Source organism: Oncorhynchus gorbuscha, unplaced genomic scaffold (assembly GCF_021184085.1).
Source record: "Oncorhynchus gorbuscha isolate QuinsamMale2020 ecotype Even-year unplaced genomic scaffold, OgorEven_v1.0 Un_scaffold_9981, whole genome shotgun sequence".
In the NCBI taxonomy this organism is placed as follows: domain Eukaryota; kingdom Metazoa; phylum Chordata; class Actinopteri; order Salmoniformes; family Salmonidae; genus Oncorhynchus; species Oncorhynchus gorbuscha.
The window spans coordinates 1-11,786 of record NW_025752834.1 but is presented as its reverse complement, the minus strand read 5'-3'; the positions used below and the strand labels follow the sequence as shown (position 1 = coordinate 11,786).

At 51.5% G+C, this 11,786-nt stretch overlaps 1 pseudogene; it reads left to right on the top strand.

The window, feature by feature from the left end:
* Positions 1-5,063: 5,063 nt before the first annotated feature.
* On the top strand, positions 5,064-10,676 carry LOC124030221 (annotated as a pseudogene).
* The last annotated feature ends 1,110 nt before the right edge of the window (positions 10,677-11,786 follow it).

The following is an 11,786-nucleotide window of genomic DNA, read 5'->3' as shown; positions in this document are numbered from 1 at the left end:
TGCTGCTGCTGCTGCTGCTGCTGCTGCTGCTTGCTGCTGCTGCTGCTGCTGCTATGCTGCTGCGTGCTGCTGCTGCTGCTGCTGCTGCTGCTGCTGCTGCTTTGCTGCTTTGCTACTGCTGCTATGCCACTATCCATGTAGATTAGTTTTGGCATCCGCTGGCTCAGTCAATTCAAGCATCTGTTCAGTGCTGCTGCTGCTGCTAATGTGTGTGTGTGTGCTGCTGCTGCTGCTGCGGCTATGCTATTGCTATGTGCTAGCTAATGTGTGCTGTTGCTGTGCTACTGCTGCTGCTGTGCTGTTGCTGCTGCTGCTGCTGCTGCTGTGTGTTGTGCTGCTGCTGCTGCGGCTGTTGCTGTGCTGCTGCTGCTGCTGCTGTGCTGTGCTAATGTGTGCTGTGCTGCTGCTGCTGCTGTGCTGCTGCTGCTGCTGCTGCTGCTGTTTTGTGCTGCTGCTCGCTGCTGCTGCTGCTGTGCTGCTGCTGCTGCTGCTGCTGCTGGCTGCTGCTGCTGCCTGCTGCTGCTGCTGTGCTGCTGCTACTGCTGCAACTACTACTACTGCTGCTGCTGCTAATAGCAGCAGCTGCTGCTGATCTTCGTCTGTTGCTGCTGTGTCAGACCGTGCAGCGTGCTGGTTACTCATGCTGCTTTTAATGTGCTGCTGCTGTACTTAAATAACTGCTGCTGCTGCTGCTAAATGCTGCTGCTGCTGACTAACACTGCTTTCGCTGCTGCTGCCCAGCTACAACTGCTGCTGCTGCTGCTAAATGCGGTTGCTGCTGCTTTGCCAGCGGCTCAATTAGAGATGCGCCTGTGTGCAACTGCCTGCTGCTGCTGCTGCTATGCTGCACTCAGTGTGCTGCTGCTGCTGCAACATATAAACCCATGTGAACTGCTGCTGCTGCTACTGGGCTAATGCTAAACTGCTGATGTTGCTGCTGCTGCTGACTGCTGCTGCTGCTGCTATGCTGCTACTACTACTGTACTACTGGTATGCTGCTGCCACTAATATGCTATGCTGTGCTGTGCTGACATGCAATAACTTATTCTACTACTACTGCTGTGTATGCTGCTAGTGTGCTGTTGCTGTGCTGCTGCTAACACTGCCTTGCTGCTGCTGCTAGTTGTACTGTTGATGCTGCCTGCTGCTGCTAACTGCTGCTGTAAAAAACATGTGCTGCTGCCCCAGACCATGCTGCCTGCTGCTGCTGCGCTGCTGCTGCTGCTGCTGCTGCTGTGTGCTGCTGTGCTGCTGGCCTTCTGCTGCTGCTGCTGTTGCTGCTATGCTAGGATGCTGCAAAACCGCTGCTGTATGCTGCCGCTGCACTGTGCTGTGCTGGTGCTGTGCTGGGTGCTGTGCCCATAGCTGCTGCATTGTTGCTGCTGCTGCTGGTGCTGCTGCCTGCTGCTGCCTGCTGCTGCTGCTGCTGTGCTGCTGTGTTAACTGTGCAACTGCTGCTGCTGCTCTGTGCTGCTGCTGTTGCTGCTGTGCTGCTGCTGCTGCTGCTTCACGCAGATGCTGCTGCTGCTGCTCTGCTGCTTGATTGGCTGCTGCTCGTTGTGCTGTGCCTCTTGGTGGAATGATGCTGTTGAAGCTGCTGCTGCTGCTATGCTAATGCTGTATGCTGCTGTGCTGCTGCTGATGCTGCTGCTGCTGTTCTGCTGTTGCTATGGTGCTGCTGCTGCTGCTGCATGTGTGTTTAAAACCTGCTGCTGCTGCTGCTGCTGTTGGTGCTGCTGCTGCTGCTGCTGATGCTGCTGTGCTGTGTGTTGCTGCTGCTGCTGCTGATGCTAGTAACTGCTGCTGCTGCTGTGCTGCTATTGATGCTGCTGCTGCTGCTGCTGCTGCTGCGGCTGCTGCTGTGCTGCTGCTGCTGCTAGTGCTGTTATGCTGCGGATGCTGCTGCTGCTGCTAATGCTGCTGCGCTGCTGCTGTGCTCGTTGTGCTGCTGCTGATGCGCTGTGCTGCTGCTGCTGCTGCTGCTGCTGCTGCTGCTGCTTGCTGCTGCTGCTGCTGCTGCTGCTGCTGCTGCTGCTGCTGCTGGTGTACGCTGCTGCTAATGTCGCAGCTTGGCTGATACAGCTGCTGCTGCTGCTGCTGTTGCTGCTGCTGCTGCTGCTGTGTGCTGCTGCTGCTGCTTTGCTGCTGCTGTGTTGTGTCCTGCTGCTGTGCTGCTCCTGCTAATGTTGCTGCTGCTGCTATTGCTAGCTAATGTGCTGTGTGCTGCTGCTGTTGCTGCTGCTGGTGCTGCTGCTGCTGCTGCTGCTGATGTGCTGCTGCTGCTGCTGCTGCTGCTGTGCTGCTGTGCTGTGCTGCTGCTGCTGCTGCTGCTGCTGCTGCTGGTCCTGCTGTGCTGCTGCTGCTGCTGCGGGATGCAACAACTGCTGTGCTGAACTGCTGCTGCTGCTGTGCTGCGCTGTGCTGCTGTGCTGCTGCTGCTGGTGTGCTGCTGCTGCTGCTGCTGTTGATGTGCTGCTGCTGCTGCTGCTGTGCTGCTGATGCTGCTGTGCTGCATTCCAGCTGATGCGCTGTGCTAATGCTGCTGCTGCGCTGTGCTGCTGCCCGTGCTGTGATGTGCTGCTGCTGCTGCTGTGCTGTTGCTGTGCTGCTGCTGCTGCTGTGCCGCTGCTGAATGCTGCTACGCTGCTGCTGCCAACTGTTAATGCTGTTGCTGCTGCAACTGTTATGCTAACGTTGCTGCTGCCACTAACGCTGTCTGCGCTCATGTGCTGCTGCCGCTGGTATTTGTAACATGATGCTGCTGCCGCTGTTAATGCCTGTGCTGCTGCGCTGCTGTTAACAGTAACTGTGCTGATAGCTGCTGCTGCTGCTGGAGCCGCTGTGCCGCTGATGTTCGTAATGTAACAATAGCTGCTGCTGATCGCTGTTCGTGCTGTGCTGCATTTTGCTAGTGTGCTGCTGCGCTGCTGCTGCTGTTGTGCTGTTGTGCTGCTGCGTTTCGCTGGGGCTGTGCTGCTGGTAATGCTGCTGCGCTGTGTGCCGCTGTGCTGATGTGCATGCGCTGCTGTGCCGCTGTGTATGGCTCTGCGCTGCTGTGCCGCTGTGCTGATGTATGCTGCTGCGCCGCTGTGCTGTCGCTGCGTTGCTGATACCATATGCTGCTGCTGCTGCTGTGTTATGCGCTGCTGCTGCTGCTGATGTGCTGTGCTGCTGTGCGCTGATGCCTGCTGTGCTGCTGCTAATTAACTGTTGCGCTGTGCTGCCGCTGTGTGCTGTGCTGCTGCACTGCTGTTGTGCTGTGCTGTGCTGCTGCTGCAGCTAGGCAACATACTGCTATACTGCTGCTGCTGCTAGTGTGCTTTGCTGCACTGCTATATATACTATACTGCTGCTACTGCTACTATGCTGTGCTGCTACGTGCTATGCTTGCTATGCTACTGCTAAGTGCTAGACTATACTAGCTGTCTACTGCTAGTATGCTATGCCTGCTGTTTACATGCTACCTGCTGCTGATAATATGCTATGCTACTACGATTAGCTAATGCACTGTGCTGCTGCTGCTATTATGCACTGCTGCTGCTGCTATTGTGCATGCTGCTGCTGCTACATATGCTGTGCTGCTGCGACGCCTGATTGCTGTGCTGCTGCTCATGCTGATTGCGCTGTGCTGTGCTGCTGCTGATGTGCTGTGCTGTGTATATTGTTATGCTACTGCTGCTGCTAATGCGCTGTGCTGCTACTGCTAGTTGCTGTGCTGCTGCTGCTGCTGTGCTGGTATGTATGCTGCTGCTGTGCTGCTGTGCGCTCGTGCTGCTGCTGCTGCTAAGTACTGTGCTGCACTGCTAATGCTGTGTGTGCTGTCTGCTGCTGCTGCTGCTGGTGCTGTACTGCTGCTGCTGCTAACTGCACTGTGCTGTGCTGCTGCTGCTTTGCTGTGCCGCCATGTGCTACTGTGCTGCTGCTGCTACCACAATGCTGATTATATGCTGCTGCTACTGCTGATATACTATGCTACTGCTGCTGCTGCTGATTGCTATTATGCTGTACTACTGTTGCTGCTGCTTGTGCTATTATGCTGTGCTGCTGCTGCTATTATGCTATGCTAATGCTGTGCTATATATGCTGTACTGCTGCTGCTGATACTAATGTACTATACTGCTGCTACTAATACTAATATGCTGCTGCTAACTAGTACACTATGCTACTGCTGCTGCTGCTAATATACTATACTGCTACTACTAGTGCTAATATGCTATGCTACTGCTAGCCTATGCTATATATGCTGCTGCTGCTAATATACTGTGCTAATGCTAATGCTATTATGACTATGCTACTACTACTAAGTGCTATTATGCTACTACTACTACTACTAATGCTAGTATGCTATGCTGCTACTGCTAATGCTAATATACTACTACTACTAATGCTAATCACACTATACTACTGCTACTGCTAATATGCTATACTACTGCTACTACTACTAATACTAATATACTATACTACTACTGCTACTGCTTATACTAATATACTGCTGCTGCTAATATACTATGCTATTATGCTATGCTGCTACTGCTAATACTATTATGCTATGCTATGCTACTACTGATCTAATGCTAATATACTACATGCTACTAATACTAATACACTATACTACTACTACTGCTAATATAGCTATACTACTACTACTACTACTAATACTAATGTACTATGCTACTACTACTACTAATATACTATACTAATACTAATACTAATATACTATACTGCTACTACTAATATGCTATACTAATACTAATATACTATACTACTACTAATATACTATACTACTACTGCTACTACTTATACTATTATACTACTACTACTAATATACTATACTAATACTAATACTAATATACTGTACTACTACTACTACTACTAATATACTATACTAATACTAATATACTATACTACTACTACTAATACTAATATAGTATACTCTATACAACAGCAAATCAGCTCCAAGTGATGTTTAATTTTGGTCTGTTCAACAGTCTTCCCAGCATTCCAGAGATATGTGATGGTAAACAAATGTATGTTTTTAAAATCTGTTTTTCGTCTAATATTATCTCTGTTTGGGCCTCTACCATCTAGGTTCACGGAAGCCAACCACAGGACCAGTGGTTGTCACGGGAAACCAGAAAATGCCCGCCATCGAGAAACTGGAACAGGTTCGCAAATGGAGCATCACTACTTATAAGGTGAGAGAGGGGGAGGGAGATAGGGAGGGGGCGTGAAAGAGAGAGGGAGGTGGGAAGGAAAGGGAGAGAGGGCGGGGGAAGGAAAGGGAGGGAGGGGTGAAAGAGAGAGGGATGGGGGAAGGAAAGGGAGGGAGGGAGGGAGGGAGAGATGAGGGGAGGGAGGAGGGGAAGAGCTAGTTATTCTTCAAGAAACTCCTTTCTCTGCTTGTCCTGCATGTCACATCTCTCTCTCTTCCTCTCCTCCCTCTCCATTCCTTACTCCCCCTTCTGCCCTTCCCTCCTCTCCCTCCCCCCAGTGTACGAAGCAGGTTCTGTCAGAGAAGATGGGTCGTGGATCCCGTACGGTCGACCCAGAACTCGAGGCCCGCATCGACATTCTCCCGTGATGACCGCCGCCGTTAGTGATCACGTGACCTGCCTGGCCCAGACACTCGCCACGCAGCTCGCCCAGGTCACACAGACGCCAAGAGACTCTGGGCGATGCCTTCACCGAGCTCAGCCTCAAAACGCCGCCACTACACGTGAGAGATTTTAATACATTTTATTTTGAAAGAACATTCCTCTAGTTTGGGTATCAGTCCTATAGCCTGGGTACCAGTCCTCTAGTTGGGGGGACCAGTCCTCTAGTTGGGGGACCAGTCCTCTAGTTAGGGGGATCAGTCCTCTCGTTGGGGGACCAGTCCTCTCGTTGGGGGACCAGTCCTCTCGTTGGGGGACCAGTCCTCTAGTCGGGGGACCAGTCCTCTAGTCGGGGGACCAGTCCTCTAGTCGGGGGACCAGTCCTCTAGTCAGGGACCAGTCCTCTAGTTTGGGTGCCAGTCCTCTAGTTTGGGTGCCAGTCTTCTAGTTTGGGCACCAGTCTGTTTACATACCAGTCCTCTAGTCTGAGTACCAGTCCTCTAGCCTGGGTACCAGTCCTCTAGTCTGGGTACCAGTCCTCTAGTCTGGGTACCAGTCCTCTAGTCTGGGTACCAGTCCTCTAGCCTGGGTAACAGTCCTCTAGTCTGGGTAACAGTCCTCTAGTCTGGGTACCAGTCCTCTAGTCTGGGTACCAGTCCTCTAGTCTGGGTACCAGTCCTCTAGTCTGGGTACCAGTCCTCTAGTCTGGGTACCAGTCCTCTAGTCTGGGTACCAGTCTTCTAGTCTGGGTACCAGTCCTCTAGTCTGGGTACCAGTCTTCTAGTTTGGGCACCAGTCTGTTTACATACCAGTCCTCTAGTCTGAGTACCAGTCCTCTAGCCTGGGTACCAGTCCTCTAGTCTGGGTACCAGTCCTCTAGTTTGGGTACCAGTCCTCTAGTTTGGGTACCAGTCCTCTAGCCTGGGGACCAGTCCTCCTAGCCTGGGGACCAGTCCTCTAGCCTGGGTACCAGTCCTCTAGCCTGGTACCAGTCCTCTAGCCTGGGTACCAGTCCTCTAGCCTGATTACCAGTCCTCTAGTCTGGGTACCAGTCCTCTAGTCTGGGTACCAGTCCTCTAGTCTGGGTACCAGTCCTCTAGCCTGATTACCAGTCCTCTAGCCTGGGTACCAGTCCTCTAGCCTGATTACCAGTCCTCTAGTCTGGGTACCAGTCCTCTAGTCTGGGTACCAGTCCTCTAGCTTGATTACCAGTCCCTCTAGTCTGGGTACCAGTCCTCTAGTTTGGGTACCAGTCCTCTAGTTTGGGTACCAGTCCTCTAGTTTGGGTACCAGTCCTCTAGCCTGATTACCAGTCCTCTAGTCTGGGGATCAGTCCTCTGAGTTTGGGTGCCAGTCCTCTAGTTTGGGCACCAGTCTGTTTAGATACCAGTTCTCTAGTCTGAGTACCAGTCCTCTAGCCTGGGTACCAGTCCTCTAGCCTGGGTACCAGTCCTCTAGTCTGGGTACCAGTCCTCTAGTCTGGGTATCAGTCCTCTAGTCTGGGTACCAGTCCTCTAGCCTGATTACCAGTCCTCTAGCCTGATTACCAGTCCTCTAGTCTGGGTACCAGTCCTCTAGCCTGATTACCAGTCCTCTTGTCTGGGTACCAGTCCTCTAGCCTGGGTACCAGTCCTCTAGCCTGGGTACCAGTCCTCTAGCCTGGGTACCAGTCCTCTAGCCTGGGTACCAGTCCCCTAGCCTGGGTACCAGTCCCCTAGCCTGGGTACCAGTCCCCTAGCGTGGGTACCAGTCCCCTAGTCTGGGTACCAGTCCCCTAGTCTGGGTACCAGTCCCCTAGTCTGGGACTAGTCTGGGTACCAGTCCCCTAGTCTGGGTACGAGTCTGTTTAGATACCAGTCCTCTAGCCTGGGTTCCAGTCTTCTAGCCTGGGCTCCAGTCCTCTAGCCTGGGCACCAGTCCTCTAGCCTGGGCACCAGTCCTCTAGCCTGGGCACCAGTCCCCTAGTCTGGGTACCAGTCCCCTAGTCTGGATACTAGTCCCCTAGTCTGGGTACCAGTCCTCTAGTCTGGGTACCAGTATGTTTAGATACTAGTCCTCTAGCCTGGGTACCAGTACTCAAGCCTGGGTACCAGTCTGTTTAGATACCAGTCCTCTAGCCTGGGTACCAGTCCTCTAGCCTGGGTACCAGTCTGTTTAGATACCAGTCCTCTAGCCTGGGCACCAGTCCTCTAGCCTGGGTACCAGTCCTCTAGCCTGGGCACCAGTCCTCTAGCCTGGGCACCAGTCCTCTAGCCTGGGCACCAGTCCTCTAGCCTGGGTACCAGTCCTCTAGCCTGGGTACCAGTCCTCTAGCCTGGGTACCAGTCCTCTAGTTTGGGTACCAGTCTGTTTAGATACCAGTCCTCTAGCCTGGGTACCAGTCCTCTAGCCTGGGTACCAGTCCTCTAGCCTGGGTACCAGTCCTCTAGCCAATCAAATCAAACGTTTAGTCACATGCGCCAAATACAACAGGTGTAGTAGACCTCACAGTGAAATGCTGAATACAACAGGTGTAGTAGACCTCACAGTGAAATGCCGAATACAACAGGTGTAGTAGACCTCACAGTGAAATGCTGAATACAACAGGTGTAGTAGACCTCACAGTGAAATGCTGAATACAACATGTGTAGTAGACCTCACAGTGAAATGCTGAATACAACAGGTGTAGTAGACCTCACAGTGAAATGCCGAATACAACAGGTGTGGTAGACCTCACAGTGAAATGCTGAATACAACAGGTGTAGTAGACCTTACAGTGAAATGCTTACTACAAGCCCTTAACCATCAATGCAGTTTTAAGAAAAATCTGTTTAAAAAAATTGTTACGAATATTTAAGAAAATATTTACTAAATAAAAACAATACAAAATAAAAAAGTCCAGGTGGACTGGGGACAGCAGGGAGTCATCAGGCCAGGTAGTCCTGGGGTATGGTCCTGTAGTCCTGGGGTATGGTCCTGTAGTCCTGGGGTATGGTCCTGTAGTCTGGGTATGGTCCTCTAGTCTGGGTATGGTCCTCTAGTCTGGGTATGGTCCTCTAGTCTGGGTATGGTCCTCCTAGTCTGGGTATGGTCCTCTAGTCTGGGTATGGTCCTCTAGTCTGGGTATGGTCCTCTAGTCTGGGTATGGTCCTCTAGTCTGGGTATGGTCCTCTAGTCTGGGTATGGTCCTCTAGTCTGGGTATGGTCCTCTAGTCTGGGTATGGTCCTCTAGTCTGGGTATGGTCCTCTAGTCTGGGTATGGTCCTCTAGTCTGGGTATGGTCCTCTAGTCTGGGTATGGTCCTCTAGTCTGGGTATGGTCCTCTAGTCTGGGTATGGTCCTCTAGTCTGGGTATGGTCCTCTAGTCTGGGTATGGTCCTCTAGTCTGGGTATGGTCCTAGGGCTCAGGTCTTCTGAGAAAGAGAGAGAAAGAAAGAGAGAATTAGAGAGAGCATACTTAAATTCACAACGGGGTACCGGTACTGAGTCAGTGTGCGGGGGTACCGGTACTGAGTCAGTGTGCGGGGGTACCGGTACTGAGTCAGTGTGCGGGGGTACTGAGTCAGTGTGCGGGGGTACCGGTACTGAGTCAGTGTGCGGGGGTCCCGGCCAGTCGAGGTAACCTGTAGATGGGGGTGAAGTGACCAGCACCATCCTCAATTGCTTTTATTTTTGATTTAATTCTAATTTCCGGATAAGGCTTCAAATACAGACTTGAATGTTTTCAACAGTTTTTGTTGTTCTGGTCTACATCTCTCAGGTAGAGTTTGGTCTGAACGGGGACACCCAGCGGTTCCTGTCGAAGAGCGGAGAGGTCATGGTGTCGGCTATGAACTCTTTCACCTCCGATATGAACACACTGGTTAACAAAACTATAGAGGACACCATGGTTAACGTGAAACACTACGAGACAGCCAGGTAACACACACACACACACACACACACACACACACACACACACACACACACACACACACACACACACACCACACACACACACACACACACACACACACACACACACACACACACACACACACACACAGAGAGACCAGGCACCACAACAACCTTTGTGTCATCTCGCTAGGCCAGCGACCATTTTGGCTCGAGGGCCACATCAGGATGTAAACATTGGCCAATGTCTTACAGGATAGAATATGATGCGTACCGTTGTGACCTGGAGGACTTGAACCTGGGACCTCGAGACACCGCCACCCTCCCCAAACTAGAGCAGGCCCAGAGAACCTTCCAGAACCAGAGAGAGAAGTATGAGAAGAGCGAGAAACGACCTGTCAGTCAAACTCAAACTACTGGAGGAGAATAAGGTAAGGAGACGATGTGAGGAGACGGGGTCAAATAGGGGGTGCATTTATGACCAGGGATCACTTCCTACCGAGTCACCTCAGAGAGTGGGGTCATGGCCAGGATCAATTCCTACCGAGTCACCCTCAGAGAGTGGGGTCGTGACCCGGGGATCACTTCCTACCGAGTCACCTCAGAGAGTGGGGTCATGGCCAGGGATCCAATTCCTACCGAGTCACCCTCAGAGAGTGGGGTCGTGACCCAGGGATCACTTCCTACCGAGTCACCCTCAGAGTGGGGTCATGGCCAGGGATCAATTCTACTGAGTCACCCTCAGAGAGTGGGGTCATGGCCAGGATCACTTCCTACCGAGTCACCTCAGAGAGTGGGGTCATGGCCAGGGATCAATTCCTACCGAGTCACCCTCAGTCATGGCCAGGGATCCTTCCTACTGAGTCACCCTCAGAGGTGGGGTCATGGCCAGGATCAGGACATTATTGACAGCCACCCTGGAGGGAGGGAGAGGGGGGTGGATTTGAATGGAACATGCTCATTCTCCTCTCCCTCCCTCATTTTCCCACTAACCCCCCTCCTCCCCCTCCAGGTAAGGTTCTCCAGCATCAGCTGGTATTGTTCCATGGTGCTGTAGCCTCCAACAGCACCTTCCAGCCACCAGCACCTGGGCTCAGTCTGCAGCAGGCAAGCACCAAGCTACCCATACTTGACACCGGAGCTCCCTTCCTGGCTAGAGGAGAGCTCATCACCCCAGCCAACCATCCACCATGTCACAGGGGCCCATGAAACCTTCCAGTATCTTAATGCAAGTTGGGGCCTCTCAACTTGCCCTCTGTGGGACAAAACAGGGGGTATTATCAGCAGGGGTATTGTCCTTTAGAGCCTATAGGTTCTCCTCTTACCCTATAGGTTCTCCTCTTACCCTATAGGTTATCCTTTACCCCTATATGTCCCTATAGGTTCTCCTCTTACCCCTACCAGTTCTCCTCTTACCCTATATGTCCTATAGGTTCTCCTCTTACACCCTATAGGTTCTCCTCTTACCTATAGGTTCTCCTCTTACCCGATGGGTCCTATGAGTTCTCCTCTCTTACCCTAGGTTATTTTCTTACCCTATAGGTTCTCCTCTTACCCTATAGGTTCTCCTCTTACCCTATATGTCCTATAGGTTCTTCTCTTACCCTATAGGTTCTCCTCTTACCCTATAGGTTCTCCTCTTACCCTATAGGTTCTCCTCTTACCCTATAGGTTCTCCTCTTACCCTATAGGTTCTCCTCTTACCCTATAGGTTCTCCTCTTACCCTATAGGTTCTCCTCTTACCCTATATGTCCTATAGGTTCGTCTCTTACCCTATTGGTCCTATAGGTTCTTCTCTTACCCTATAGGTCCTATAGGTTCTCCTCTTACCCGATAGATCCTATAGGTCCTCCTCTTACCCTATAGATCCTATAGGTTCTCCTCTTACCCTATAGGTTCTCCTCTTACCCTATAGCTTCTGCTCTTGCCCTATAGAACCTATAGATTCTCCTCTTACCCTATAGGTTCTCCTCTTACCCTATAGCTTCTGCTCTTGCCCTATAGAACCTATAGGTTCTCCTCTTACCCTATATCTTACCCTATAGGTTCTCCTCTTACCCTATAGAACCTATAGGTTATTATCTTACCCTATAGGTCCTCCTCCTTCTCCTTTTTCACTCTGTTTCTCCTACTTGACTACTACTTGACTATAGACTGTTGTTCACTCTGTTTCCTGCTACTTGACTATAGACTGTTGTTCACTCTGTTTTATCCTACTTGACTATAGACTGTTCACTGTTTCCTTCTACTTGACTATAGACTGTTGTTCACTCTGTTTCCTCCTACTTGACTATAGACTGTTGTTCAATCTGTTACTC